The sequence below is a fragment of the Salmo trutta genome, chromosome 18 (genome assembly GCF_901001165.1).
Source record: "Salmo trutta chromosome 18, fSalTru1.1, whole genome shotgun sequence".
Taxonomy (NCBI): Eukaryota; Metazoa; Chordata; class Actinopteri; order Salmoniformes; family Salmonidae; genus Salmo; species Salmo trutta.
The window spans coordinates 12,712,711-12,740,166 of NC_042974.1; the positions used below are offsets into that span (position 1 = coordinate 12,712,711).

At 43.9% G+C, this 27,456-nt stretch overlaps 1 protein-coding gene across 1 annotated transcript in view; it reads right to left on the reverse strand.

Annotated features, from left to right (window-relative positions):
* Nucleotides 1–9,489, reverse strand: part of LOC115152845 (regulator of G-protein signaling 17) — a 41,003-nt gene extending 31,514 nt beyond the window's left edge. The window contains exon 1 of the mRNA XM_029697719.1: nt 9,300–9,489. The gene's annotated coding sequence lies outside the window, so the exon portion shown is untranslated. The remainder of the gene's footprint in view (nt 1–9,299) is intronic.
* Nucleotides 9,490–27,456: the final 17,967 nt, after the last annotated feature.

A 27,456-nucleotide genomic window follows, 5' to 3' on the forward strand; every position in this document is an offset into this window, starting at 1 on the left:
CAGTTACCATTTTTTTTTTAAATAAATCAAAATATATTTTATATTTGAGATTCTTCACAGTAGCCATTGTTTGCCTTGACAGCTTTGCATACCCTTGGCATTCTCTCAACCAGCTTCATGAGGTAGTCACCTGGAATGCTTTTCCAACATTCTTGAAGGAGTTCCCACATATGCTGAGCATTTGTTGGCTCCTTTTCCTTCACTCTGCGGTCCAACTGATCCCAAACCATCTCAATTGGGTTAAGGTCGGGTGATTGTGGAGGCCAGGTCATCTGATGCAGCACTCCATCATTCTCCTTCTTGGTAAAATAGCCTTTACACAGCCTGGAGGTGTGTTTTGGGTCATTGTCCAGTTGAAAAACAAATGATAGTGGGACTAAGTGCAAACCAGATGGGATGGTGTATCGCTGCAGAATGCTGTGGTAGCCATGCTGGTTAAGTGTGCGTTGAATTCTAAATAAATCACAGACAGTGTCACCAGCAAAGCACCCCCACACCTCTTCCTCCATGCTTCACGGTGGGAACCACGCATACGGAGATCATCCGTTCACCTAATCTGTGTCTCACAAAGACACGGCGGTTGGAACCAAAAATCTCAAATTTGGACTCAGACCAAAGGACACATTTCCACCGGTCTAATGTCCATTGCTCGTGTTTCTTGGCCCAAGCAAGACTCTTCTTCTTATTGGTGTCCTTTAGTAGTGGTTTCTTTGCAGCAATTCGACCAAGAAAGCCTGATGCACGCAGTCTCCTCTGAACAGTTGATGTTGAGATGTGTCTGTTAATTGACCTCTGTGAAGCATTTATTTGGACTGCAATCTGAGGTGCAGTTAACTCTAATGAACTTAAGGTCCGTAGCAGAGGTAACTCTGGGTCTTTCCTGTGGCAGTCCTCATGAGAGCCAGTTTTATCATAGCGCTTGATGGTTTTTGCGACTGCACTTGAAATTGTCCGGATTGACTGACCTTCATGTCTTAAAGTAATGATGGACTGTCATTTCGCTTTGCCTATTTGAGCTGTTCTTGCCATAATATGGACTTGGTCTTTTACCAAATAGGGCTATCTTCTGAATACCAACCTTACCTTGTCACAACACAACTGATTGTCTCAAACGCATAAAGAAGGAAAGAAATTCCATAAAGCACACCTGTTAATTGAAATGCATTCCAGGCGACTAGCTCATGAAGCTGGTTGAGAGAATGCCAAGAGTGTGCAAAGCGGTCATCAAGGCAAAGGGTGGCTACTTTGAAGAATCTTAAATATAAAATATATTTTAATTTGTTTAACACTTTTTTGGTTACTACATGATTCCATAAGTGTTATTTCATAGTTTTAATGTCTTCACTGTTATTCTACAATGTAGAAAATAGTACAAATAAAGAAAAACCCTGGAATGAGTAGGTGTGTCCAAACTCTTGACTGGTACTGTATGTGAAGAGTGGGACTACCCAAACGGTAGCCTAAGAAAATGTTCGACTAACAATAACATGCTGTTGCACATCCCCAGGACCTCTCCTCAGTCCCAACAGAGGACTCACGTCCCCAGGACCTCTCCTCAGTCCCAACAGAGGACTCACGTCCCCAGGACCTCTCCTCAGTCCCAACAGAGGACTCACGTCCCCAGGACCTCTCCTCAGTCCCAACAGAGGACTCACGTCCCCAGGACCTCTCCTCAGTCCCAACAGAGGACTCACGTCCCCAGGACCTCTCCTCAGTCCCAACAGAGGACTCACATCCCCAGGACCTCTCCTCAGTCCCAACAGAGGACTCACATCCCCAGGACTTCTCCTCAGTCCTAATAGAGGACCGCTCTGAATAAGAGTATCTGCTAAATGTAAAAGTAGATCCCCAAATGGGCACATTTATACATTTACGAGCAGTCTAGGTAGCCTAGGCCTACTTCTATGCATAAATCAGGTGTGTGTCCTTGCTCAACACTGACAAGAGCGCTTCAAACAAAAGACAATGAGTAAATGGAATGAAAAACTAAAACTTGTTCCTCACAAGTGTAGCATAGGTTGTGAGCAACATGTCCACTCTGACAATGAGAACAGCAAAATACTGGTATAATAATATACTGCTCAAAAAAATAAAGGGAACACTTAAACAACACAATGTAACTCCAAGTCAATCACACTTCTGTGAAATCAAACTGTCCACTTAGGAAGCAACACTAATTGACAATAAATTTCACATGCTGTTGTGCAAATGGAATAGACAACAGGTGGAAATTATAGGCAATAAGCAAGACACCCCCAATAAAGGAGTGGTTCTGCAGGTGGAGACCACAGACCACTTCTCAGTTCCTATGCTTCCTGGCTGATGTTTGGTCACTTTTGAATGCTGGTGATGCTTTCACTCTAGTGGTAGCATGAGACGGAATCTACAACCAACACAAGTGGCTCAGGTAGTGCAGCTCATCCAGGATGGTACATCAATGCGAGCTGTGGCAAGAAGGTTTGCTGTGTCTGTCAGCGTAGTGTCCAGAGCATGGAGGCGCTACCAGGAGACAGGCCAGTACATCAGGAGACGTGGAGGAGGCCGTAGGAGGGCAACAACCCAGCAGCAAGACCGCTACCTCCGCCTTTGTGCAAGGAGGAGCAGGAGGAGCACCGCCAGAGCCCTGCAAAATGACCTCCAGCAGGCCACAAATGTGCATGCGTCTGCTCAAACGGTCAGAAACAGACTCCATGAGGGTGGTATGAGGGCCCAACTTCCACGGGTGGGGGTTGTGCTTACAGCCCAACACCGTGCAGAACGGTTGGCATTTGCCAGAGAACACCAAGATTGGCAAATTCGCCACTGGTGCCCTGTGCTCTTCACAGATGAAAGCAGGTTCACACTGAACACGAGACAGAGTCTGGAGATGCCGTGGAGAACGTTCTGCTGCCTGCAACATCCTCCAGCATGACCGGTTTGGCGGTGGGTCAGTTATGGTGTGGGGTGGCATTTCTTTGGGGGGGCTGCACAGCCCTCCATGTGCTCGCCAGAGGTAGCCTGACTGCCATTAGGTACCGAGATGAGATCCTCAGACCCCTTGTGAGACCATATGTTGGTGCGGTTGGCCCTGGGTTCCTCCTAATGCAAGACAATGCTAGACCTCATGTGGCTGGAGTGTGTCAGCAGTTCCTGCAAGAGGAAGGCATTGATGCTGTGGACTGGCCCGCCCGTTCCCCAGACCTGAATCCAATTGAGCACATCATGTCTCGCTCCATCCACCAACGCCACGTTGCACCACAGACTGTCCAGGAGTTGACGGATGCTTTAGTCCAGGTCTGGGAGGAGATCCCTCAGGAGACCATCCGCCACCTCATCAGGAGCATGCCCAGGCATTGTAGGGAGGTCATACAGGCACGTGGAGGCCACACACACTACTGAGCCTCATTTTGACTTGTTTTAAGGACATTACATTAAAGTTGGATCAGCCTGTAGTGTGGTTTTCCACTTTAATTTTGAGTGTGACTCCAAATCCAGACCTCCATGGGTTGATAAATTGGATTTCCATTGATTTATTTTTGTGTGATTTTGTTGTCAGCACATTCAACTATGTAAAGAAAAAAGTATTTAATAAGATTATTTCATTCATTCAGATCTAGGATGTGTTATTTTAGTGTTCCCTTTATTTTTTTGAGCAGTGTAATTTCATCTTAACTGACTTGCCTAGTGTAATTTAGGTGAACAACTCTTTAACGAATTGACAATTGAATTAGATAGAGCACTAGCCTAATCTTTGTATCGGTGCCATTATGGCGACTGTGACTGCATGGGCAGCGACATTGAGGCTACCTCCATTTTTTTAAAGTAGTTTTGTGTGTTTGAAAAAAGCGTAAAGCTAACATTGGTGATTTACCTCCACCTGCAGTGCTGGAGACCTGAAACAAATGTTCTGTATCATTCATTTACTGTGGCCACCAGATGTTGGTAATATAGCTCAAAGCCATTTACTATCTAGGCAAACCAATTTAAAGAAGGCAATGCTATGTTCATTGACTGATCAAACCATAAGAATCCCAACACAGTTAACCACTTTCAAATTATGGCAATGTCCATGCTAAAATTGATTATATCCATCTAGAGTCCTATATATATCTCAATGGTATTGACACTCCTACAATATAGCGGCTCCGTTTCTGCGCCACGGAGGATAGAAGGTCAGAGGAGCCAAGGAGAGGACGGACTTATGCCCAATTGAGAAAAGGCCATAGGCTATCACACAAACAGCCATGATGTAAAATGCTATGCATTCATCCCAGTCTAGCTATTTAATTGACAGGTACTGTAGTGATGAAGGACTATACCATGTCAATTTCCTGGGAAAGTCAACCTGATCATGCAAAATAAAATGTATTTTAAAAACATTCATAATTATCCTTAATGTCTAAATGTTGGAGTACAGACTTTATTTGACCAGTTAAAGTATAAAAACTGCATGCATTTTGGACATTACGGAGTAGGAGGCCAAGTCTCAAATACATTTTTTCAGTCAGTCATATTTCATGGCTTGCCTGAAAGGGCTCACAGAGCTTGTTTTTCCACTCACAGCTATCCACCAGTGTTTGTTGTGAAGTTGAGATGTTAATGAAGTAGGGCTGACCTCATCTAGTCAATTGTTTGGTTGATAGGCTGTTGGTCAACATATTTAAATTTTTGTAGAGTAGAGACTTTTTTTTCATGGCACATTACATTTACATTTAAGTCATTTAGCAGACGCTCTTATCCAGAGCGACTTACAAATTGGTGCATTCACCTTATGATATCCAGTGGAACAACCACTTTACAATAGTGCATCGAGATCTTTTGGGGGGGGGGGGGTTAGAAGGATTACTTTATCCTATCCCAGGTATTCCTTAAAGAGGTGGGGTTTCAGGTGTCTCCGGAAGGTGGTGATTGACTCCGCTGTCCTGGCGTCGTGAGGGAAATGAGACCCCAGCCTTGGCGTGCCAGTCCATCACTCTAAGACTGGCATCTGCCAAGTAAGACAGTATTTGCCTTGGCACGCCAAGCAATTTGATAAAATAAGTGAAATTGCATTTGTTTCAAAATTGCATTTGTTTTCCATAAATAGCTACTGCTTTGGATATGACACCATTTGTGAGACTATTCCTTAGGCCTACAGTATGTGTGAAGATAATGTGTCTTTGAAATGTCAGGCCAAGTAGAAGATGCACAAGGTGTGTCTCTAATGCGCTCTCTCCCACCAATTCATGTGCACCAATTCAACTTACATTTTAGATATTTTTTTTGTCATTTTAGCAGACGCTCTTATCCAGAGCGACTTACACTAGTGAATGCATACATTTCATACATTTTTTTATAATTTTTCCCCCCCGTACTGGTCCCCCGTGGGAATCTAACCCACAACCCTGGCGTTGCAAACACCATGCTCTACCAACTGAGCGACACGGGACCATTGTGTGAATTGTATGCTCTTTGATTGTTAGTCTATCAATTCCTCATCACCAGTAGTACATTTACTGTTAATCCCCATCATTTCTAATCTACAATGTCTGTTTGGTTAGGGTCATTTCTGTTAATGCAGTCATTATACACTGCTCAAAAAAATAAAGGGAACACTTAAACAACACATCCTAGATCTGAATGAAATAAATAATCTTATTAAATACTTTTTTTCTTTACATAGTTGAATGTGCTGACAACAAAATCACACAAAAATAATCAATGGAAATCCAATTTATCAACCCATGGAGGTCTGGATTTGGAGTCACACTCAAAATTAAAGTGGAAAACCACACTACAGGCTGATCCAACTTTGATGTAATGTCCTTAAAACAAGTCAAAATGAGGCTCAGTAGTGTGTGTGTGGCCTCCACGTGCCTGTATGACCTCCCTACAACGCCTGGGCATGCTCCTGATGAGGTGGCGGATGGTCTCCTGAGGGATCTCCTCCCAGACCTGGACTAAAGCATCCGCCAACTCCTGGACAGTCTGTGGTGCAACGTGGCGTTGGTGGATGGAGCGAGACATGATGTCCCAGATGTGCTCAATTGGATTCAGGTCTGGGGAACGGGCGGGCCAGTCCATAGCATCAATGCCTTCCTCTTGCAGGAACTGCTGACACACTCCAGCCACATGAGGTCTAGCATTGTCTTACATTAGGAGGAACCCAGGGCCAACCGCACCAGCATATGGTCTCACAAGGGGTCTGTGGATCTCATCTCGGTACCTAATGGCAGTCAGGCTACCTCTGGCGAGCACATGGAGGGCTGTGCGGCCCCCCAAAGAAATGCCACCCCACACCATGACTGACCCACCGCCAAACCGGCCATGCTGGAGGATGTTGCAGTCAGCAGAACGTTCTCCACGGCGTCTCCAGACTCTGTCACGTCTGTCACATGTGCTAAGTGTGAACCTGCTTTCATCTGTGAAGAGCACAGGGCGCCAGTGGCGAATTTGCCAATCTTGGTGTTCTCTGGCAAATGCCAAACGTCCTTCACGGTGTTGGGCTGTAAGCACAACCCCAACCTGTGGACGTCGGGCCCTCATACCACCCTCATGGAGTCTGTTTCTGATCGTTTGAGCAGACACGTGCACATTTGTGGCCTGCTGGAGGTCATTTTGCAGGACTCTAGCAGTGCTCCTCCTGCTCCTCCTTACACAAAGGTGGAGGTAGCGGTCCTGCTGCTGGGTTGTTGCCCTCCTACGGCCTCCTCCACGTCTCCTGATGTACTGGCCTGTCTCCTGGTAGCGCCTCCATGCTCTGGACACTACACTGACAGACACAGCAAACCTTCTTGCCACAGCTCGCATTGATGTGCCATCCTGGATGAGCTGCACTACCTGAGCCACTTGTGTGGGTTGTAGACTCCGTCTCATGCTACTAGAGTGAAAGCACCGCCAGCATTCAAAAGTGACCGAAACATCAGCCAGGAAGCATAGGAACTGAGAAGTGGTCTGTGGTCACCACCTGCAGAACCACTCCTATATTGGGGGTGTCTTGCTAATTGCCTATAATTTCCACATGTTGTCTATTCCATTTGCACAACAGCATGTGAAATTTATTGTCAATCAGTGTTGCTTCCTAAGTGGACAGTTTGATTTCACAGAAATGTGATTGACTTGGAGTTACATTGTGTTGTTTAAGTGTTCCCTTTATTTTTTTGAGCAGTGTACTATTTACAATGACGGCCTACACCGGCCAAACCCGGACGACGCTGGGCCAATTGTGCGCCGCCCTATGGGACTCGCAATCACGGCCGTTGTGATACAGCCTGGAATCGGACAAGGGTGTCTATAGTGACGCCTCTAGCACTGAGATGCAGTGCCTTAGACTGCTGCGGCACTCGGGAGCTTTACAATCAACGTAAGATACACATATTATATCATCCCAAATGTGTTCGATGGTTTTCCAAAACGATCTCAACAAACAATTTCTGTATGGATCTCTCTTTGGCAGTAGAATGGCCTTACTGAAAAGCTCACCTTTGCAACAAGTCAGTCAAATTTCTGCCCTGCTAGAGCTGCCCCGGTCAACTGTAAGTGCTGTTATTGTGAAATGTCTAGGAGCAACAACGGCTCAGCTGCAAAGTAATTTCATTAAGCTCCCGAAGTGCAGTTCTTGTGCGGAGGTTACATCCCATTCTGTAAGCTTGTGTGGTTTCCATGGCTGAGCAGCCGCACACAAGCCTAAGATCACCATGCACAATGCCAAGCATCGGCAGGTGTGGTGTAAAGCTAGCTGTCATTGGACTGTGGAGCAGTGGAAACGCGTTCTCTGGATTGATCAATCACGCTTCACCATCTGGCAGTCCGTTTGATGAATCTCGGTTTGGTGGATGCCAGGAGAACGCTACCTGCCCCCAAACATAGTGCCAACTGTACAGTTTGGTGGAGGAGGAATAATGGTCTGGGGCTGTTTCTCATGGTTCGGGCCAGGCCCCTTAGTTCCAGTGAAGGGAAATCTTAACACTACAGCATACAATGACATTCTAGAGAATTCTGTGCTTCCAACATTGTGACAAAAGTTTGGGGAAGGCCCTTTCCTGTTTCAGCATGACAAAGCGAAGTCCATACATAAATGGTTTGTTGAGATTGGTGTGGATGACCATCAAACACATTTGGGATGAATTGGAAAGCCAGGCCTAATCGCCCAACATCAGCGCCCAACCTCACTAATGCTCTTGCGGCTGAATGGAAGCAAGTCCCTGCAGCAATGTTCCAACATCTAGTGGAACGCCTTCCCAGACGAGTGGAAGCTTTTATAGCAACAATTGGGGGACCAACTCCATATTAATGCACATGATTTTGGAATGAGATGTTCGAAGAGCAGGTGTCTACATACTTTTGGTCATGTAGTGTACTTTCGGATGATTTGGACATGATACATGAAAAAAATGCTAATATCGGTCCCATGAATTAAATTGGACTTGTGCCACACACTAAAATGTTAGCATGCGGAAACAGTGCCAGCTGTTTCCTCTGAGGAGAAAAGCATGTACACATTTAAAAAGTGTATACTACTTATGGTTTGTTTTATCTATAAAATGTCTAGCACACCTACGCATTTATTTTTACCACTTTAGACATGCATTTTGGCATTCCACCTCTGTAAACGTAATTTGCCTGATGATGTGCTGGTGGAGGAGTCATTTCTAATGACTTGTTCTAATGTTTCCAAGTTCCCTCTCTTCACAACCTCTCCTGCATTACCTTTGACCTTTTTCAAAATGAGCCGAGGAGAGGAAGGTGGCAAGGACGCGAGTAATCGAGGTCCAATTGAGATTCTCCCTTATATTCCATATGGAAAACGGCAGGCTGGAGCGGTAGCCTAGTTCAGCCATACCAAGTAAACTGACTCGCTGCCAATTGAAATGTATGACATAGTTAGCAGTGGTAAAATCGTACATTTTAAAGCTAGCTAACTAAATACACTTAAAAGCATATAACATGCTTGCCATAATTTGCTAAAACATGAACATCATAGCTGTCGTTGCCTGCAGCTCCTGGGGTGTTTTGCGTGGTTCTCTGTGATTCGAAGCATCTGCAGCTGTGATTCTGCACTAACTAGCTAGCTAAAACATTGCATGTAACGTTAGCTGCAAAGACAATCTGATTCTGCTTGGCAAGACACCGCATGATAATGCAAAACTAATAGAAAACTACGATAGTGCCTTATTGTCGCGTCAACAAAAATAAGAATAACCCCCAATTTCTGTATAGCTAGCTAACATTAGACCGTTCTCTCATTTTCTGTGCTGCGAAGAGGCGGCAGCTAGCTATGAGACTAGCATGGCTAGTGCTAGCTCGTGGGATATTTAACAGAAGAATATCCAGAAGCTTACCCTTTTAATTCTGGTTGTCAGTATTCTGTAGTGGTTCATTTATACGTGTTTTATGTTGATGCTTGTTAAATCGCACAGTAAAGATGCATCCTGCCTTATAATCTCCATCGGCGGTGTTTTTCTTCCATCCGCCCAACTTCAGCACCGACTCCGAGCCAGTGGACATACTGCGCAAGCGTGCTGCTGTCACTGTCAGCTCACGCTGGCCAGGGCTGCAGGGTGGGGAAACTGAGTTGCTACATAGATTTTTCAAAGATGGAGGTAGTAATATTGAATCATTTATTGTACGTTTCCTAGTGTCTTTGCCACATAGATTGCCACTGTCCCCGGTTACAAAATTGCGACTTTGTAAATGAGGACGAATGACACGTCATGTGTCATATCACATGTTTCTTGCAACATAAGTGGTTACTTAAATGCTTTATCGAGTACTGGAAAAAGTGGGCTTGGTATGTGTATGTAGGAACATGTTTTGATGCCATGCAAGATCATCATCACTCCTTCAGCACCTTTACTTTTACACAATATGTTGTTTTAGGTCATTTTAAATATATTTAACACACAGTATTCCATTATAAATATCCCAGAATTTAAGTATTCTTAATTGCCATAATAAATATAAAGAGTGGCTATTGCTGCCTACTTCTAAAGCTGCAGAGGCTTTAATTATGTCACACATTTTCTGTAATTTGCTGGTTGTTCTATTTTTTAGGGTTCTCCTTGGTACACCTTGATGTAGCCTGAAAGATAGAAGCTAATTCTGATCTTACAAATCACTAAGCATTGGCTAGTTGTAGTTCAGGGATCTGAAACAAAAACATGTGTTTGCGTATGGGATATATGCAATACTTTCTCTGAGCCAAGTTGGCCAATTGTTAAGCTGTAACAAAATATGAAGTATTCCCACCATTAAACAGAATTGCTTTGTATTTGATCTCTATTTGCAGGGGGTGTTTGTAATAATTTGGATATAAAATGGGAATGAGAGTTTGTCTACGCTGGAGATAAATAAGAGCCATGTGTGTTTTCAAGCACCTCCATTACACTTTACTGGTAGTCTAATATCTGGGTATGAGGTATCATTGCCAGTGGACATTGCAGTTTCACCTTGTGAGAGATGGGAAGTGCAACAAATGTTTGCTCTAATTCTCCACTGGGAGGCATCAAAACCATGTTGCCTTCTCATTCCGGGAAATACAACTGGTGAATCATGCCTGTTGTTGAATGGAGGGCAATTGAAATGATCTTCTAAAATGCATGGTGATACTGTATAATGTGACTCATTTAAAAAACAGCCTATTTATTTTGTGCAACTCAAAGAGGCAATTATAGAAGCATTATTATATTCTAGAATGAATTTATAAAGCCTAAAATAGACTAAACAATACAGTAGATAAGTAACAGTGAATGTTGTTTCATTATGCCCAGTGGCATAAGAACATCAAAGACTTAGCCAACCTCTCCCAAACTGAGGCAACCTTCCACAAAGAGGGTCTTAGACCAGACGATAGGCATGGTACATCAAATTAAATGAACAAAACACTATCAAAAGTAAAACAGTCCCTACCACCCATCAACCCAGCACTGCTGCCCTCCTTTTTACCAGCATGTCCTGCTCCAACGGTCCAACCCTGGGAAGTCTACAAAAAGCTACAGAAGGTGAAAACCTGTAAGGTTTAACAGAGTTTGCTATTAAAGGAGTTTGCAAATGAATTGAGCTTGGACCACTGGCTGACGTTCTTAACTTATCTCTACAAGAGGGCATCGTTCCTGACGAATGGAAAGAAGCTATAGAGGTCCCCTTACCTGAATCCAAGACATCTCACTAACTTTCTGAGCAAAGAGAGCTTTATCACTGAATGGGCTCTTACCTATATCCTACACCAGGTTGACAACCAGCAGTATAGATGTCTTGGATAGTTACATCTGTGCTGCTGACTTAGTCTGGCTTTAATTCTAGCATGTCTACAAATTAATCATTGATATGTTGGATTCACATCACCATCTCAACCAAAATCTAAGTTAAAGAATAGGACTAAATCAAATCAACACTTTATTGAAAGTGCATTTACATTTATTTAGTCTTATTTAACTCAGATTTTTGTTTTCCCATTGGAATTTGGTTGTGCTTTTAGATGATTGAAAGCATAGTGATAACACATTGGAAATTCAACTAACTTTTGGCTGTCTGTTTGAGTGGATGAATATAGGTTGTAATCTTATTGATCAAAGTCACAACCAAATATTACCCAATTATCAATGTTGAAATTACATAGTGTGCTCGGAGGGTAGTGTTCTTACAGACACTCCACGGTAAAGCACTCCATCCCACACCAGAACCCCTCTAATATCATAAGATGATCACTTGACCTACATGATGACTTGGGTGCAGACACAATAAGATCCAAGACCCAACATGACCCAGTAATAATGTGCATTGTTACCTTCAAATTATATTTCTTAATGATGGGGGAAAACAGCTAACTTCCTGCAATTCTACACATTGTGCCATGGGGCAAAGAGGAACATTTGCAGTTTTATAGCTAATCTTATGCTATTCTAAAGCTAATTAAAAGTAAAATATGGGTGTGTTGACTGTGATAAAGGCACTAGATGATGAGCTGTCTTGTTTGCTAAATGAACAAATGAAGTAGGCAGTGGCATGGTGCATATAGCCATAGAAGCACAGTGACATACAGTATGTCTCAATGCAGTCATATTCATGTCCCATTGGTGGTGGGGTTCCAGCCACCCATTCCATGAAAGTGAATGTCATTCCAGTGCACTGCTTGCTATGAATTCTATCTGATGGTGTTTGTATGTTTAGGTAAAAAGAAAAATAATGCCCAGTTTGGAACACTGACAACTACATTAAAAAATATATAAAAAAATAAACCTTGAATTTTGGCATCTATTTGACATCTTCAGAATGTAGAAGGTACTATGTTGGGCTCCCGAGTGGCGCAGCGGTCTAAGGCACTGCATCTTAGTGCAAGAGATGTCATTGCAGTCCCTGGTTTGAATCCAGGCTGCATCACATCTGGCTGTGATTGGGAGTCTGGCTGTGAATGTGCGCAATTGGTCCAGCATCATCTGGGTTTGGCTGGGGTAGGCTGCCATTGTAAATAAGAATTTGTTCTTAATTGATTTAACAAGGTAAATTAAAAAAACATGTTTTAGATTGATTCAACATGACAATGAAACTACAGCAACATAATGTTCAGTAGGCTTTGATATTTACTGTAAAGTTTGGGACCAACAGATATCTGTTTCTCGGCAATAACAATGCAATATGTAACGTCCATATAATAGTATAATATTCCAGTCCAAGACACCACTCCACACCAACACACCTCCCAGTGTTGGCACTACCTACATCTGATCAAGCTCAGGCAGCACCTGAACCACTGGCAGTGGGCCACCATTCTGTGGCTGTAGCCTATCAAACAACTCTGCCACCTCACCCCCAGGCTCAAATCAAATCAAATCAAATGTATTTATATAGCCCTTCTTACATCAGCTGATATCTCAAAGTGCTGTACAGAAACCCAGCCTAAAACCCCAAACAGCAAGTAATGCAGGTGTAGAAGCACGGTGGCTAGGAAAAACTCCCTAGAAAGGCCAAAACCTAGGAAGAAACCTAGAGAGGAACCAGGCTATGAGGGGTGGCCAGCCCTCTACTGGCTGTGCCGGGTGGAGATTATAACAGAACATGGCCAAGATGTTCAAATGTTCATAAATGACCAGCATGGTCAAATAATAATAATCACAGAAGTTGTCGAGGGTGCAACAAGTCAGCACCTCAAGAGTAAATGTCAGTTGGCTTTTCATAGCCGATCATTGAGAGTATCTCTACCGCTCCTGCTGTCTCTAGAGAGTTGAAAACAGCAGGTCTGGGACAGGTAGCACGCCCGGTGAACAGGTCAGGGTTCCATAGCTGCAGGCAGAACAGTTGAAACTGGAGCAGCAGAACGGCCAGGTGGACTGGGGACAACAAGGAGTCATCATGCCAGGTAGTCCTGAGGCATGGTCCTAGGGCTCAGGTCCTCCAAGAGAGAGAAAGAGAGAAAGAGAGAATTAGAGAGAGCATACTTAAATTCACACAGGACACCGGATAAGACAGGAGAAATACTCCAGATATAACAGACTGACCCTAGCCCCCCGACACATAAACTACTGCAGCATAAATACTGGAGGCTGAGACAGGAGGGGTCAGGAGACACTGTGGCCCCATCCGATGATCCCCCTGGACAGGGCCAAACAGGCAGGATATAACCCCACCCACTTTGCCAAAGCACAGCCCCCACACCACTAGAGGGAAACCTTCAACCACCAACTAACCATCCTGAGACAAGGCCGAGCATAGTCCACAAAGATCTCCGCCATGGCACAACCCAAGGGGGGGTGCCAACCCAGACATGAAGACCACGTCAGTGACTCAACCCACTCAAGTGACGCACCCCTCCTAGGGACGGCATGGAAGAACACCAGTAAGCCAGTGACTCAGCCCCTGTAATAGGGTTAGAGGCAGAGAATCCCAGTGGAGAGAGGGGAACCGGCCAGGCAGAGACAGCAAGGGCGGTTCGTTGCTCCAGAGCCTTTCCGTTCACCTTCACACTCCTGGGCCAGACTACACTCAATCATAGGACCTACTGAAGAGATGAGTCTTCAGTAAAGACTTAAAGGTTGAGACCGAGTCTGCATCTCTCCCATGGATAGGCAGACCATTCCATAAAAATGGAGCTCTATAGGAGAAAGCCCTGCCTCCAGCTGTTTGCTTAGAAATTCTAGGGACAATTAGGAGGCCTGCGTCTTGTGACCATAGCGTACGTGTAGGTATGTACGGCAGGACTAAATCGGAAAGATAGGTAGGAGAAAACCCATGTAATGCTTTGTAGGTTAGCAGTAAAACCTTGAAATCAGCCCTTGCCTTAACAGGAAGCCAGTGTAGGGAGGCTAGCACTGGAGTAATATGACCAAATTTTGGGGTTCTAGTCAGAATTCTAGCAGCCGTATTTAGCACTAACTGAAGTTTATTTAGTGCTTTATCCGGGTAGCCGGAAAGTAGAGCATTGTAGTAGTCCAACCTAGAAGTAACAAAAGCATGGATTCATTTTTCTGCATAATTTTTGGACTGAAAGTTTCTGATTTTTGCAATGTTACGTAGATGAAAAAAAGCTGTCCTTGAAACAGTCCTGATATGTTCTTCAAAAGAGAGATCAGGGTTCAGAGTAACGCCGAGGTCCTTCACAGTTTTATTTGAGACGACTGTACAACCATCAAGATTAATTGTCAGATTCAACAGAAGATCTCTTTGTTTCCTTGGACCTAGAACAAGCATCTCTGTTTTGTCCGAGTTTAAAAGTAGAAAGTTTGCAGGCATCCACTTCCTTATGTCTGAAACACTGTCTTCTAGCAAGGGCAATATTGGGGCTTCACCATGTTTCATTGAAATGTACAGCTGTGTGTCATCCGCATAGCAGTGAAATTTAACAATATGTTTTCGAATGACATCCCCAAGAGGTAAAATATATAGTGAAAACAATAGTGGTCCAAAAACGGAACCTTGAGGAACACCGAAATTAACAGTTGATTTGTCAGAGGACAAACCATTCACAGAGACAAACTGATATATTTCCGACAGATAAGATCTAAACCAGGCCAGAACTTGTCCGTGTAGACTCCTCCTCTTTCTATTCTGGTTAGAGCCAGTTTGCGTTGTTCTGTGAAGGGAGTAGTACATAGCGTTGTACGAGATCTTCAGTTTCTTGGGGATTTCTCTCATGGAATAGCCTTCATTTCTGAGAACAAGAATAGACTGATGAGTTTCAGAAGAAATGTCTTCCTTTCTGGCCATTTTGAGCCTGTAATCTGACCCACAAATGCTGATGCTCCAGATACTCAACTAGTCTAAAGAAGGCCAGTTTTATTGCTTCTTTAATCAGGACAACAGTTTTCAGCTGCTCTAACATAATTGCAAAAGGGTTTTCTAATGATCAGTTAGCCTTTTAAAATGATCAACTTGGATTAGCTAACACAACGTGCCATTGGAACACAGGAGTGATGGTTGCTGATAATGGGCCTCTGTACGCCTATGTAGATATTCCATATATAATCAGCCGTTTCCAGCTACAATAGTCATTTACAACATTAACCATGTCTAAACTGTATTTCTGATCAATTTGATGTTGTTTTAATGTTCAAAAAATGTGCTTTTCTTTCAAAAACAAGGACATTTCTAAGTGACCCCAAACTTTGAATGGTAGTGTAGGTCTCTGTCCAGTAAGCCCATAAAACAGATAAGGACTTCTCTTTAGTGTATGGGTCACTCAGGTGGGTGTCTAAGGTATAGGGTTGGGGACCGTTCCATCATGATAGGACAATAAATAAATAAATTAGATGTATAATTTATTTTAAAATTGAAAGCTCTCTCTCGCAAACCCTGCTCACAGACACACATTGGTTCTGGGATATGCAAACATATCCTTTCTCACTCACTTAATTCCACACTTTTCCAAACACAAAAACCCCCACCACACCTTCCATCACAATACATCCACACATACCCACATACTGTGCCTTCTATGTCTTCTGTCTGCTGTGTTTTTATCTCCACCATGTTGGTTGAGCACTTTTGTGTTCCAATTCGTTATATTTGAAGATGTATAATTTTGCTGGTTATCCTTTCTTCTAATGCCATCTTATCCATTTATAAAATACTATAAATGGTAAGTTAAATAATTATTTTCCAACAGTGTAGTTGTCGTTTATTTAACAATTGTTGAATTCTATCGCTGTTCTATCTATTTAAAAAAAACATATTATTACAATCCCTAACATAGCTAGTATTTGGTGTTCCATTATTCGACTCCTCTATGAGAACTTTGTAATTTTTAGAATAGCCATGGAGTAGTCTTTGTGTCTCGGAATATTTGGTTGTCAATATACAGTTTATGGACAACGAGAACTACACACTTCCCTTTTAATCTATTCTCCTTGAAGATTGTGTACAGAACTTTGCTCCCTTGTGCACACTGCACTTCTGCTGATTACCATATTACCAGATGTGCACAGTTCAGCCACATGACCAACAACCACAATTTAAACTGGATCTAAAACCACAGAAGATGTTGGCGCTCTGTCGGAAACCATCAGGCTTGCAAATGTAATTTAATCACCCCATGTCCCTCCTGCAAAGGTTGTCATCCACAGATCTTCTGCAAATCCATCGCCAAACCCAAGAACCAAGTCAAACCCATTCTAGACTAAGTCCATGACACTTTCAAGAAGGTGGCTGTTGTGAAGGGTCATGTCCACACCCCTAACCACATGTTCTCCAACAAATAAAAGGGACTCGCACACCCTCTCTCTCTCTCTCTCTCCCTCTCTCTCTCTGTCTGTCTCTCTCTCTCTCTCTGTCTCTCTGTCTCTGTCTCTTTCTCTCACTCTATTTCTTTCTCTTTTGTTCTCTCTCTCTCTCTGAAAGTGGAAAAATGAATAATACATAAGACAATGTGTTAATGAAACTCATATATTTGAAAAGTGGATTGGATTTGGCTAGTCAGAGAAAATCTGCAAGAAGAAATTGCATATCAGAAGAATGTTGTTGTTTAAAGCACAGAGAGTGTCCTCAATAATAAATGATGTTCTCATCATTAGGGGACATGCCCTATGATGAGAAGGATGTCTATTAATGAGGTGTAGGAAGATTCAAGGCATCATTATGTAAACAGGGGATTTATGCTAAACATTTGAATGTTTTTAAGGCAGAAAGAGTGCAAATGGGAGGCTGCAAAATGTGTTGTCATGTAGTTATATTGTCATGGTGTCATGTTGTCGTGTTGTCGTGTAGTTGTGTAGTCGTGTAATCATGCGGTCATGTTGTCATGCGGTCATGTAGGCATGTAGTCATGTTGTCATGTAGTCATGGTGCATGTAGTGATGTAGTCATGTTGTCATGTAGTCATGTAGTCATGTAGCCATGGTGCCATGTAGTCATGTTGTCATGTAGTCATGGCACATGTAGTCATGTAGCCATGTAGTTAGGGTGCCATGTAGTCATGTAGTCATGTAGTCATGTTGTTATGCAGTCATGTTGGCATGGTATCATGTAGTCATGTAGCCATGTAGTCATGTAGTCATGGTATCATGTAGTCATGTAGTCATGTAGTCATGTAGTCATGGTATCATGTAGTCATGTTGTCATGTAGTCATGGTGTTATGTAGTCATGTTGTCATGTAGTCATGTTGGCAAGGAGTCATGTAGTCATGGTTCCATGTTGGCATGTAGTCATGTAGTCATGTAGTCATGGTGCCATGTTGGCATGTAGTCATGTAGTCATGTAGTCATGTAGTCATGTTGTCATGTAGTCATGTTGGCATGTAGTCATGTTGTTATGTAGCCATGTAGGCATGTAGTCATGTAGTCATGTTGTCATGTAGTCATGGCGCATGTAGTCATGTAGTCATGTAGCCATGTAGTCAGGGTGCCATGTAGTCATGTAGTCATGTTGGCATGTAGTCATGTAGTCATGTAGTCATGGTATCATGTAGTCATGTAGTCATGTTGGCATGTAGTCATGTAGTCATGAAGTCATGGTATCATGTAGTCATGTTGTCATGTAGTCATGGTGTTATGTAGTCATGTTGTCATGTAGTCATGTAGTCATGGTGCCATGTTGGTATGTAGTCATGTAGTCATGTTGTCATGTAGTCATGTTGGCATGTAGTCATGTTGGCATGTAGTCATGTTGGCATGTTGTTATGTAACCATGTAGTCATGTAGTCATGTTGTCATGTAGTCATGTTGTCATGTAGTCATGTTGGCATGTTGGCATGTAGTCATGTAGTCATGTTGTCATGTAGTCATGTAGTCATGTTGGCATGTAGTCATGTTGTCATGTAGTCATGTTGGCATGTAGTCATGTTGTTATGTAGCCATGTAGTCATGTAGTCATGTTGGCATGTAGTCATGTTGTCATGTAGTCATGTTGGCATGTAGTCATGTTGGCATGTTGTTATGTAGCCATGTAGTCATGTAGTCATGTTGTCATGTAGTCATGTTGGCATGTTGTCATGTAGTCATGTTGTCATGTTGGCATGTTGGCATGTAGTCATGTAGTCATGTTGTCATGTAGTCATGTTGGCATGTTGGCATGTAGTCATGTAGTCATGTTGTCATGTAGTCATGTAGTCATGTTGGCATGTTGTTATGTAGTCATGTTGTTATGTAGTCATGCTGGCATGTAGTCGTGTTGTCATATTGGCATGTAGTCATATTGTTATGTAGCCATGTAGTCATGTTGTCATGTAGTCATGTAGTCATGTTGTCATGTTGTCATGTTGGCATGTAGTCATGTAGTCATGTTGTCATGTTGTCATGTTGTCATGTTGGCATGTTGTCATGTAGTCATGTTGTCATGTTGGCATGTTGGCATGTAGTCATGTAGTCATGTTGTCATGTAGTCATGTTGTCATGTTGGCATGTTGGCATGTAGGCATGTAGTCATGTAGCCATGTAGTCATGTTGGCATGTTGTTATGTAGTCATGTTGTTATGTAGTCATGTTGTCATGTTGTCATGTTGGCATGTTGGCATGTAGTCATGTTGTTATGTAGTCATGTTGGCATGTAGTCGTGTTGTCATATTGGCATGTAGTCATATTGTTATGTAGCCATGTAGTCATGTAGTCATGTTGGCATGTAGTCGTGTTGTCATGTTGGCATGTAGTCATATTGTTATGTAGCCATGTAGTCATGTTGTCATGTTGGCATGTAGTCATGTAGTCATGTTGTCATGTAGTCATGTTGTCATGTAGTCATGTAGTCATGCAGTCATGTTGGCATGTAGTCATGTTGTCATTTAGTCATGTAGTCATGCAGTCATGTAGTCATGTTGGCATGTAGTCATGTTGTTATGTAGCCATGTAGTCATGTAGTCATGTTGGCATGTAGGCATGTAGTCATGTTGTCATGTTGTCATGTTGGCATGTTGTTATGTAGTCATGTTGTTATGTAGCTATGTAGCCATGTTGTCATGTTGGCATGTTGTTATGTTGTCATGTTGTCATGTTGTCATGTTGTTATGTAGTCATGTTGTCATGTTGTCATGTAGCCATGTAGCCATGTTGTCATGTAGTCATGTTGTTATGTAGTCATGTTGTCATGTTGTCATGTTGTCATGTTGTTATGTAGTCATGTTGTTATGTAGTCATGTTGTTATGTAGCCATGTTGGCATGTTGGCATGTTGGCATGTTGTCATGTTGTCATGTAGCCATGTAGTCATGTAGTCATGTTGTCATGTTGTCATGTTGGCATGTTGTTATGTAGTCATGTTGTTATGTAGTCATGTTGTTATGTAGCCATGTAGCCATGTTGGCATGTAGTCATGTTGGCATGTAGTCATGTTGTTATGTAGCCATGTAGTCATGTTGGCATGTTGGCATGTTGGCATGTAGTCATGTAGTCATGTTGCCATGTTGTCATGTAGTCATGTAGTCATGTTGGCATGTTGTTATGTAGTCATGTTGTTATGTAGTCATGTTGTTATGTTATGTAGTCATGTTGTTATGTAGTCATGTTGTTATGTAGTCATGTTGTTATGTAGCAATGTAGCCATGTTGGCATGTTGGCATGTTGTCATGTTGTCATGTAGCCATGGTGCCATGTTGTCATGTAGTCATGTTTCTATGTAGTCATGTTGTTATGTAGCCATGTAATCATGGTGTCATGGTGTCATGTAGTCTATGGACTGAAACAGATTTGTGACTTTATCTTGTATATATCTTGTCAGCATTAGGATGTGTCGTGTGAATGTTGCTGTTCATATGTTTACTATATATCTTTATCTTTATCCTATCCGACTTGCCCCAACTGAAGTTCCTTCTGGAAAAATAAAAGTAATTCCTACATCATCATAATGATGCAAAATACATCACATGATCCAAAACACATCACCATGGTGATGTGGCTGGTGATACTTCGGTTCTTGAAATTCCTATATCTTGAAAACTTAACTGCTGATATGCAAAACATTTTGGGACTAATCACTGAAAACATCCCCCAAAATAGTTTTTGAGTGGATTTCCCCTTTAAAGTTAAGATATAAAGGTGTGATGAGCCGCTGGAAATCTGCTGCCTCTGTCAAATATATTATCCATCATGTGTTGTCATTTAATCTGCCTAAACAGCAAGTAAGACAATATCAACATTTTTGGGGAAAACTATTATTAATTTAATTTCTCTCTTTGAACACATTATCCTATATCCTCAAGGTGTAACCTTCTGAAAAATAATCCATGATGTCGTTTTATGTGCTGCATTGTACGTTTGTGAAGGTATTGCAAAGTGCAGGGATGTTGGTCTGTACAGCGGAGTGCAATTTTCTATTTCAAGTGAAGTTTGTTTTCAATAAAAATTCATTCAGTGCTATAATGGATTAACAATTATGCTTTCAATTTTATGCAGCTTAAAATGGTAATTAGTGGGCCTTAGGTGCCGGCGTTGTCAAGGTGACAGCTTCATCAGACTGAAATAAATGTGAGATGTTCATGAAGGAATAGCCAAAGCAAAACTTAGAAATCAGAGTTATCTTATATTTAATTAGAGTTGAAAGATATTGAAAATTCTGTTTGCTAACTGCATTGCTAAAAGCAATAAAGGCGACTTATGTTTTGTACTAAGCATCCTTAGTATTTCATTTTCATCGACATGAAACAAATCCATCCTTTATTCCTCTTTCATTGTGAGTACTTACCAGTTATGTGATACATTTGATGCATCAATTAATCCATATATTAATAAAGTCTTCCATACAGTGCATTCGGAAAATATTCAGACCCCTTGACTATTTCCACATTTTGTTACGTTACAGCCTTATTCTAAAATTGATTAAATTAATACAAATCTTCAGCAATCTACACACAATACCCAATAATGACAAAGTGAAAACAGGATTTAGATTTTTTTGCAAATGTATTACAAATAAAAAAACAGATATCTTCTTTACATAAGTATTCAGACCCTTTGCTATGAGACTCGAAATGGTGTTCAGGTGCATCCTTTTTCCATTCATCATCCTTGAGATGTTTATACAACTTAATTGGAGTCCACCTGTGGTATATTCAATTGATTGGACATGATCTCCTGAGTGGCGCAGCGGTCTAAGGCACTGCATCTCAGTGCAAGAGGCGTCACTACAGTCCTTGGTGCAATTCCAGGCTGTATAACATCCGGCCGTGATTGGGAGTCCCATAGGGCGGTGCACAATTGGCCCAGCATTGTCGTCGTCTGGGTTTGCTGTCGGTTGGGTAGGCTGTCATTGTAAATGAGAATTTGTTCTTAACTGACTTGCCTAGTTAAATAAATGTTAAATTTACAAATTTAAAAAATGGAAAGGCACACACCTATCTATACAAGATCCCATAGTTGACAGTGCATGTCAGAGCAAAAACCAAGCCATGAGGTCAAAGGAATTGTCTGTAGAGCTCAGAGACAAGATTGTGTCGAGGCACATATCTGGGGAAGGGTACCAAAACATTTCTGCAGCGTTGAAGGTCCCCAAGAAAACAGTGGCCTCCGTCATTCTTAAATGGAAGAAGTTTGGAACCACCAAGACTCTTCCTAGTGGTGGCCGACCAGCCAAACTGAGCAATCGGGGGATTAGGGCCTTGGTCAGGGAGGTGACCAAGAACCCGATGGCCACTCTGACAGAGCTCTGGAGTTCTTCTGTTCAGATGGGAGAACCTTCCAGAAGGACAACCATCCCTGCAGCACTCCACCAATCAGGCTTTTATGGTAGAGTGGCCTGACAGAAGCCATCCTCAATAAAAGGCACGACAGCCCGCTTGGAGTTTTCCAAAAGGCACCTAAAGACTCTCAGACCACGAGAAACAAGATTCTCTGGTCTGATGAAACCAAGATTGAACTCTTTGACCTAAATGGCAAGAGTCACGTCTGGAGGACACCTGGCACCATTCCTACTGAGAAGCATGGTGGTAGCATCATGCTGTGGGGATGTTTTTCAGTGGCAGGGACTGGGAGACTAGTCAGGATCGAGGCCAATATGAGCAAATCAAAGTACAGAGAGATCCTTGCTGCTCAGGACCTCAGACTGAGGCAAAGGTTCACTGTCCAACAAGACAACGACCCTAAATACAAGGTCAAGACAACGCAGGAGTGGCTTCGGGACAAGTCTCGGAATGTCCTTGAGTGGCCCAGCCAGAGCCCGGACTTGAACCCGATCAAACATCTCTGGAGAGACCTCAAAATAGCTGTGCAGCAATGCTTCCCATCCAACCTGACAGAGCTTTAGAGGATCTGCGGAGAATAATGGGAGAAACTCCCAAAATACAGGTTTGCCAAGCTTGTAGCTGTCACGTCACACCTGGACTCCATCACTTCACTGATAACCTCCCCTATATCTTCTTGGTCACCTCCCTGACCCTTCCCAAACTGCCACTATATGCTCTTCCCAAACTGCCACTGTTGGCCCTTCCCAAACTGCCACAATTGACCCTTCCCAAACTGCCACTATTGACCCTTCCTAAACTGCCACTATTGGCACTTCCCAAAACTGCCACTATTGGCCCTTCCCAAACCTCCACTATTGGCCCTTCCCAAACCTCCACTACTGGCCCTTACCAAACTGCCACTGTTGGCCCTTCCCAAACTGCCACTATTGGCCCTTCCCAAACTGCCACTGTTGGCACCTCCCAAACCTCCACGATTGGCCCTTCCCAAACTGCCTCTATTGGCCCTTCCCAAACCTCCACGATTGGCCCTTCCCAAACTGCCACTATTGGCCCTTCCCAAACTGCCGCTATTGGTCCCTCCCAAACTGCCACTATTGGCCCTTCCTAAATTGCCTCTATTGGCCCTTCCCAAAGTGCCACTATTGGCCCTTCCCAACTGCCACTATTGGCTCTTCCCAAATGTGAGCAGAGATGATAACCATGTATTTGTTTAACAACAAAACCAAAGCAATGAAATGCATTGCTTTATAATATACCATTCCTCTGTTGCAAATAAATATATCTCACTTTTAAATGTCCCTGTGTAAACAAAAGACTTGTCCTTAATCATAGATACTCATCATTTTCTTGTGGATATCATGTCTGGACAGTTATTCTCATCCCATTCAAGCATATAAATGGAAACCATACGGATGCATTCAAAAGCCATTGTTGTATTAACTTCTTAGCTATCAAGGGAAATGCAAAATAAGCTTCAAATTAGAAAGAAAATCCCTCCAACAAAAACAAAAACTCAGTTCTCAGCTCGAAGCACCCATGCGTTCACAAAAACTAGAAAACATTCCTGCATTTGGAATCCCATTTGGGAGAGAGAGAGAAAGGGCAACATTGACAAGTGCTCAACTTCCCCTATCGCCTCCATTCAAGAGTTACCTCACTCAGGGACTCTCTGTGAAAAGTGGCTCTGTAATTAAAAAGCCTAATTAAAAACACTGATTAAAACTCTGAAAATCCTCTTTCGATGGGGCTAAGCTGCCCCCACAGGGGGGAAGGGGGGTTGTTGAGCAGCCATGGGAAACCTGTTGACTCTAGCTGTCAGATGACTGACAAACGATGTGTGCTCCCTGGAGGCCAGATCCACTCTGGTGTGTCTGTCATCATAGCCACTTTCTCGCTTTATCAAATCCTAAAACACCAATTAGCAGTTGAAATGGAAAAGTAATTTCATGGAAAGAAGTTTGAAACATAATCAAAATAATCTCCATAATAATTTAAATGGTTGTAAAACATAACATTACTCAATCGCATCACAACATGGGCTATAGATATGAAAGGCTGGGATCAACATTATCACATTATGTAATTACCAACTTGATTGAATAGTTAATTGAGATGACAAATAGTGAAAGTACAACACACACTTATTAAGAGAGCTCTACATAATTATGTTACACAAAACAAACACGGATTAAAAACCATAACATCCCTCACTAGAGAAAATGGCTCCCCTCAGTAATTCACATTTACCGCTACCTGACACTGGCTGTTCATGTATGTGTCAATGTCAGTGTTCATGTGAGTGTATTAAGAGTGTACTGTATGTGCCAGTGTTAGTGTTAATGTGAGTGTATTAAATGTGTCAGTGTTAATGTGTTAAGAGTGTACTGTATGTGCCAGTGTTAGTGTTAATGTGAGTGTATTAAATGTGTCAGTGTTAATGTGTTAAGAGTGTACTGTATGTGTCAGTGGTAGTGTTAATGTAAGGGTATTAAGAGTGTACTGTATGTTTCAGTGGTAGTGTTAATGTAAGGGTATTAAGAGTGTACTGTATGTGTCAGTGTGAGTGTACTGTATGTGTCACGACTTCCACCAAAGGTGGCTCCTCTCCCTGTTCGGGCGGCGCTCGGCGGTCGTCGTCGCCGGTCTACTAGCTGCCACCGATCCCTTTTCCTTTTCGTTTGGTTTTGTCTGTCTTGTGTTATCACCTGTGTCGAGTTTAGGTTCGTTAGTGGGGTATTTAATCTCGCCCTACCTGTGTGGTTTTGTGCGGGATTGTTTGTGTGTACCTGTTGTTTGGTTTGGGTTGCGTTTTATTTTGTTTGCGTAGACAGGTGTATTTTTCCTGGACTGTGTTCCGGATCATTTAGTGGGCTGCTTATTTGGTCCTGTGCCTGTGCTATATGGACTCTTGAATAAACGCCTTCTCTACATTATTTTTCTCTCCTGCTCCTGACTTCACACCCACCTCTCCTAGAGAGATCTGACAGAATCCCGCACCGATTACATGGAGTCAGCAGGAGCGGACGCGCCCTCCCCGCCCATGGAGGAGCGTGTCCTCCAGCATACAGCCGTTCTCCACCGTCTGGGGATGGCTATGGATCAATTGTTGGCAAGAATGGAGAGATGGGAGAGGAGCGGGTGAACGTCTGTTTCATCTGAGGCAGGGGACGAGGAGTGCACAGGACTTCGCGCTGGAGTTCCGGACCCTGGCCGCCGGCGCGGGGTGAAACGACAGGGCCCTGATGGACCATTATAGGTGCAGCCTACGAGAGGACGTCCGCAGGGAGCTAGCTTGTCACCACCCTCACTCTAGACCAACTGATAGACATGTCCATAAGATTGGACAACTTGCTGGCTGCTTGTGGGCGTCCTGATCGGGTCCTGTTCGTTCCACCTCCCAGCACTCCTGCTCCGATGCCCATGGAGTTGGGGGGTGCTGCAGCTAGGTCGACTGGAGGATGAGCCTCCTCCTGCACCAGTTGTGGTCGGAAGGGGCACACTGCTGACCGGTGCTGGAGAAGCTCGTCTGGGAGTCGAGAGGGCAGGCAGAGCACTACTCGGACATCTCAGGTGAGTCCGCACCAGGCTCACCCAGAGCTCCCTGTTGGCCATATGTATGTGTTGGTGTCTTTTCCTGAGTTTTCCCCTGTCACGTGTATCCCCTGTCACAGGAGGAGACGGTGGCTATGGAGACATATGTCACCGAATCTCTGAGACAGGGATACATTCGGCCATCCACGTCACCCGCCTCCTCGAGTTTCTTTTTTTGTGAAGAAGAAGGAGGGAGGTCTGCGTCCATGCATTGACTATAGAGGTCTAAATTCCATCACAGTGGGGTTCAGTTACCTGCTACCTCTCATCGCTACGGCGGTGGAGTCATTTCACGGAGCACACTTCTTCACAAAACTGGATCTCAGGAGCACGTATAACCTGGTGCATATCCGAGGGGGAGATGAGTGGAAAACCGCGTTTAGTACCACATCTGGCCATTATGAGTACCTCGTCATGCCGTATGGGTTGAAGAATGCTCCAGCCATTTTTCAATCCTTTGTAGACGAGATTCTCAGGGACCTGCACGGGCAGGGTGTGGTGGTTTACATCGATGACATTCTGATCTATTCCGCTACACGCGCCGCACATGTGTCTCTGGTGCGCAGGGTACTTGGGCGACTGTTGGAGCATGACATATACGTCAAGGTGTTTTGGGCAGGTGGCTGCTCCCATTACCTCACTGCTGAAGAGGGGGCTGGTGCGTTTGCGGTGGTCGGCGGAGGCGGACAGAGCTTTTGGTCGTCTGAAGGCTCTGTTTACTGATGCTCCCATGTTGGCGCATCCGGACCCCTCTTTGCGATTCATAGTGGAGGTGGACGCGTCCGACGCTGGTGTTGGAGCCGTGCTATCACAGCACTCGGGCACACCCCTTAAGCTTCGCCCCTGCGCTTTCTTTTCAAGGAAGCTCAGTCCGGCGGAGCAAAACTATGATGTGAGGGACAGGGAGTTGCTGGCTGTGGTAAAAGCTCTGAAGGTGTGGACACATTGGCTTGAGGGGGCGCAACACTCTTTTCTCATCTGGACTGACCACCGTAATCTGGAGTACATCCGGGCGGCGAGGAGACTGAATCCTCGTCAGGCAAGGTGGGCGATGTTTTTCACCAGATTCCGTTTCACCATCTCATATAGACCAGGTTCCCGTAACGCTAAGGCCGACACACTGTCCCGTCTCTATGATACCGAGGAGCGGTCCATCGACCCCACCCCCATACTTCCGGCCTCTTGTCTGGTGGCACTGGTGGTATGGGAGGTGGACGCGGACATCGAGCGGGCGTCATGGTTAGAACTTACTCCGCCACAGTGTCCAGCTGGTCGGAGGTACGTTCCGCTTGGTGTTCGCAATAAATTGATCAGGTGGGCTCATACGCTACCCTCCTCTGGTCATCCGGGTATTGATAGGACGGTGCGGGGTCTTAGAGGGAAGTACTGGTGGCCCACGTTGGCAAGGGACATGAGGGTTTATGTCTCCTCCTGTTCGGTGTGCGCCCAGTGTAAGGCTCCTAGACACCTGCCTAGAGGGAAGTTACAGCCCCTCCCCGTTCCACAGGGCCCTTGGTCCCACCTGTCGGTGGACTTCCTCACCGATCTTCCTCTGTCACAGGGGAACACCACGATCCTGGTCGTGGTGATCGGTTTTCTAAGTCCTGCCGTCTCCTCCCTTTGCCCGGTCTTCCTACGGCCCTACAGACCGCGGAGGCCCTGTTTACGCACGTCTTCCGGCACTACGGGGTGCCTGAGGACATAGTTTCTGATAGGGATCCCCAGTTCACGTCCCGGGTTTGGAGGGCGTTCATGGAGCGTCTGGGGGTCTCGATCAGCCTGACCTCGGGTTTTCACCCCGAGAGTAATGGGCA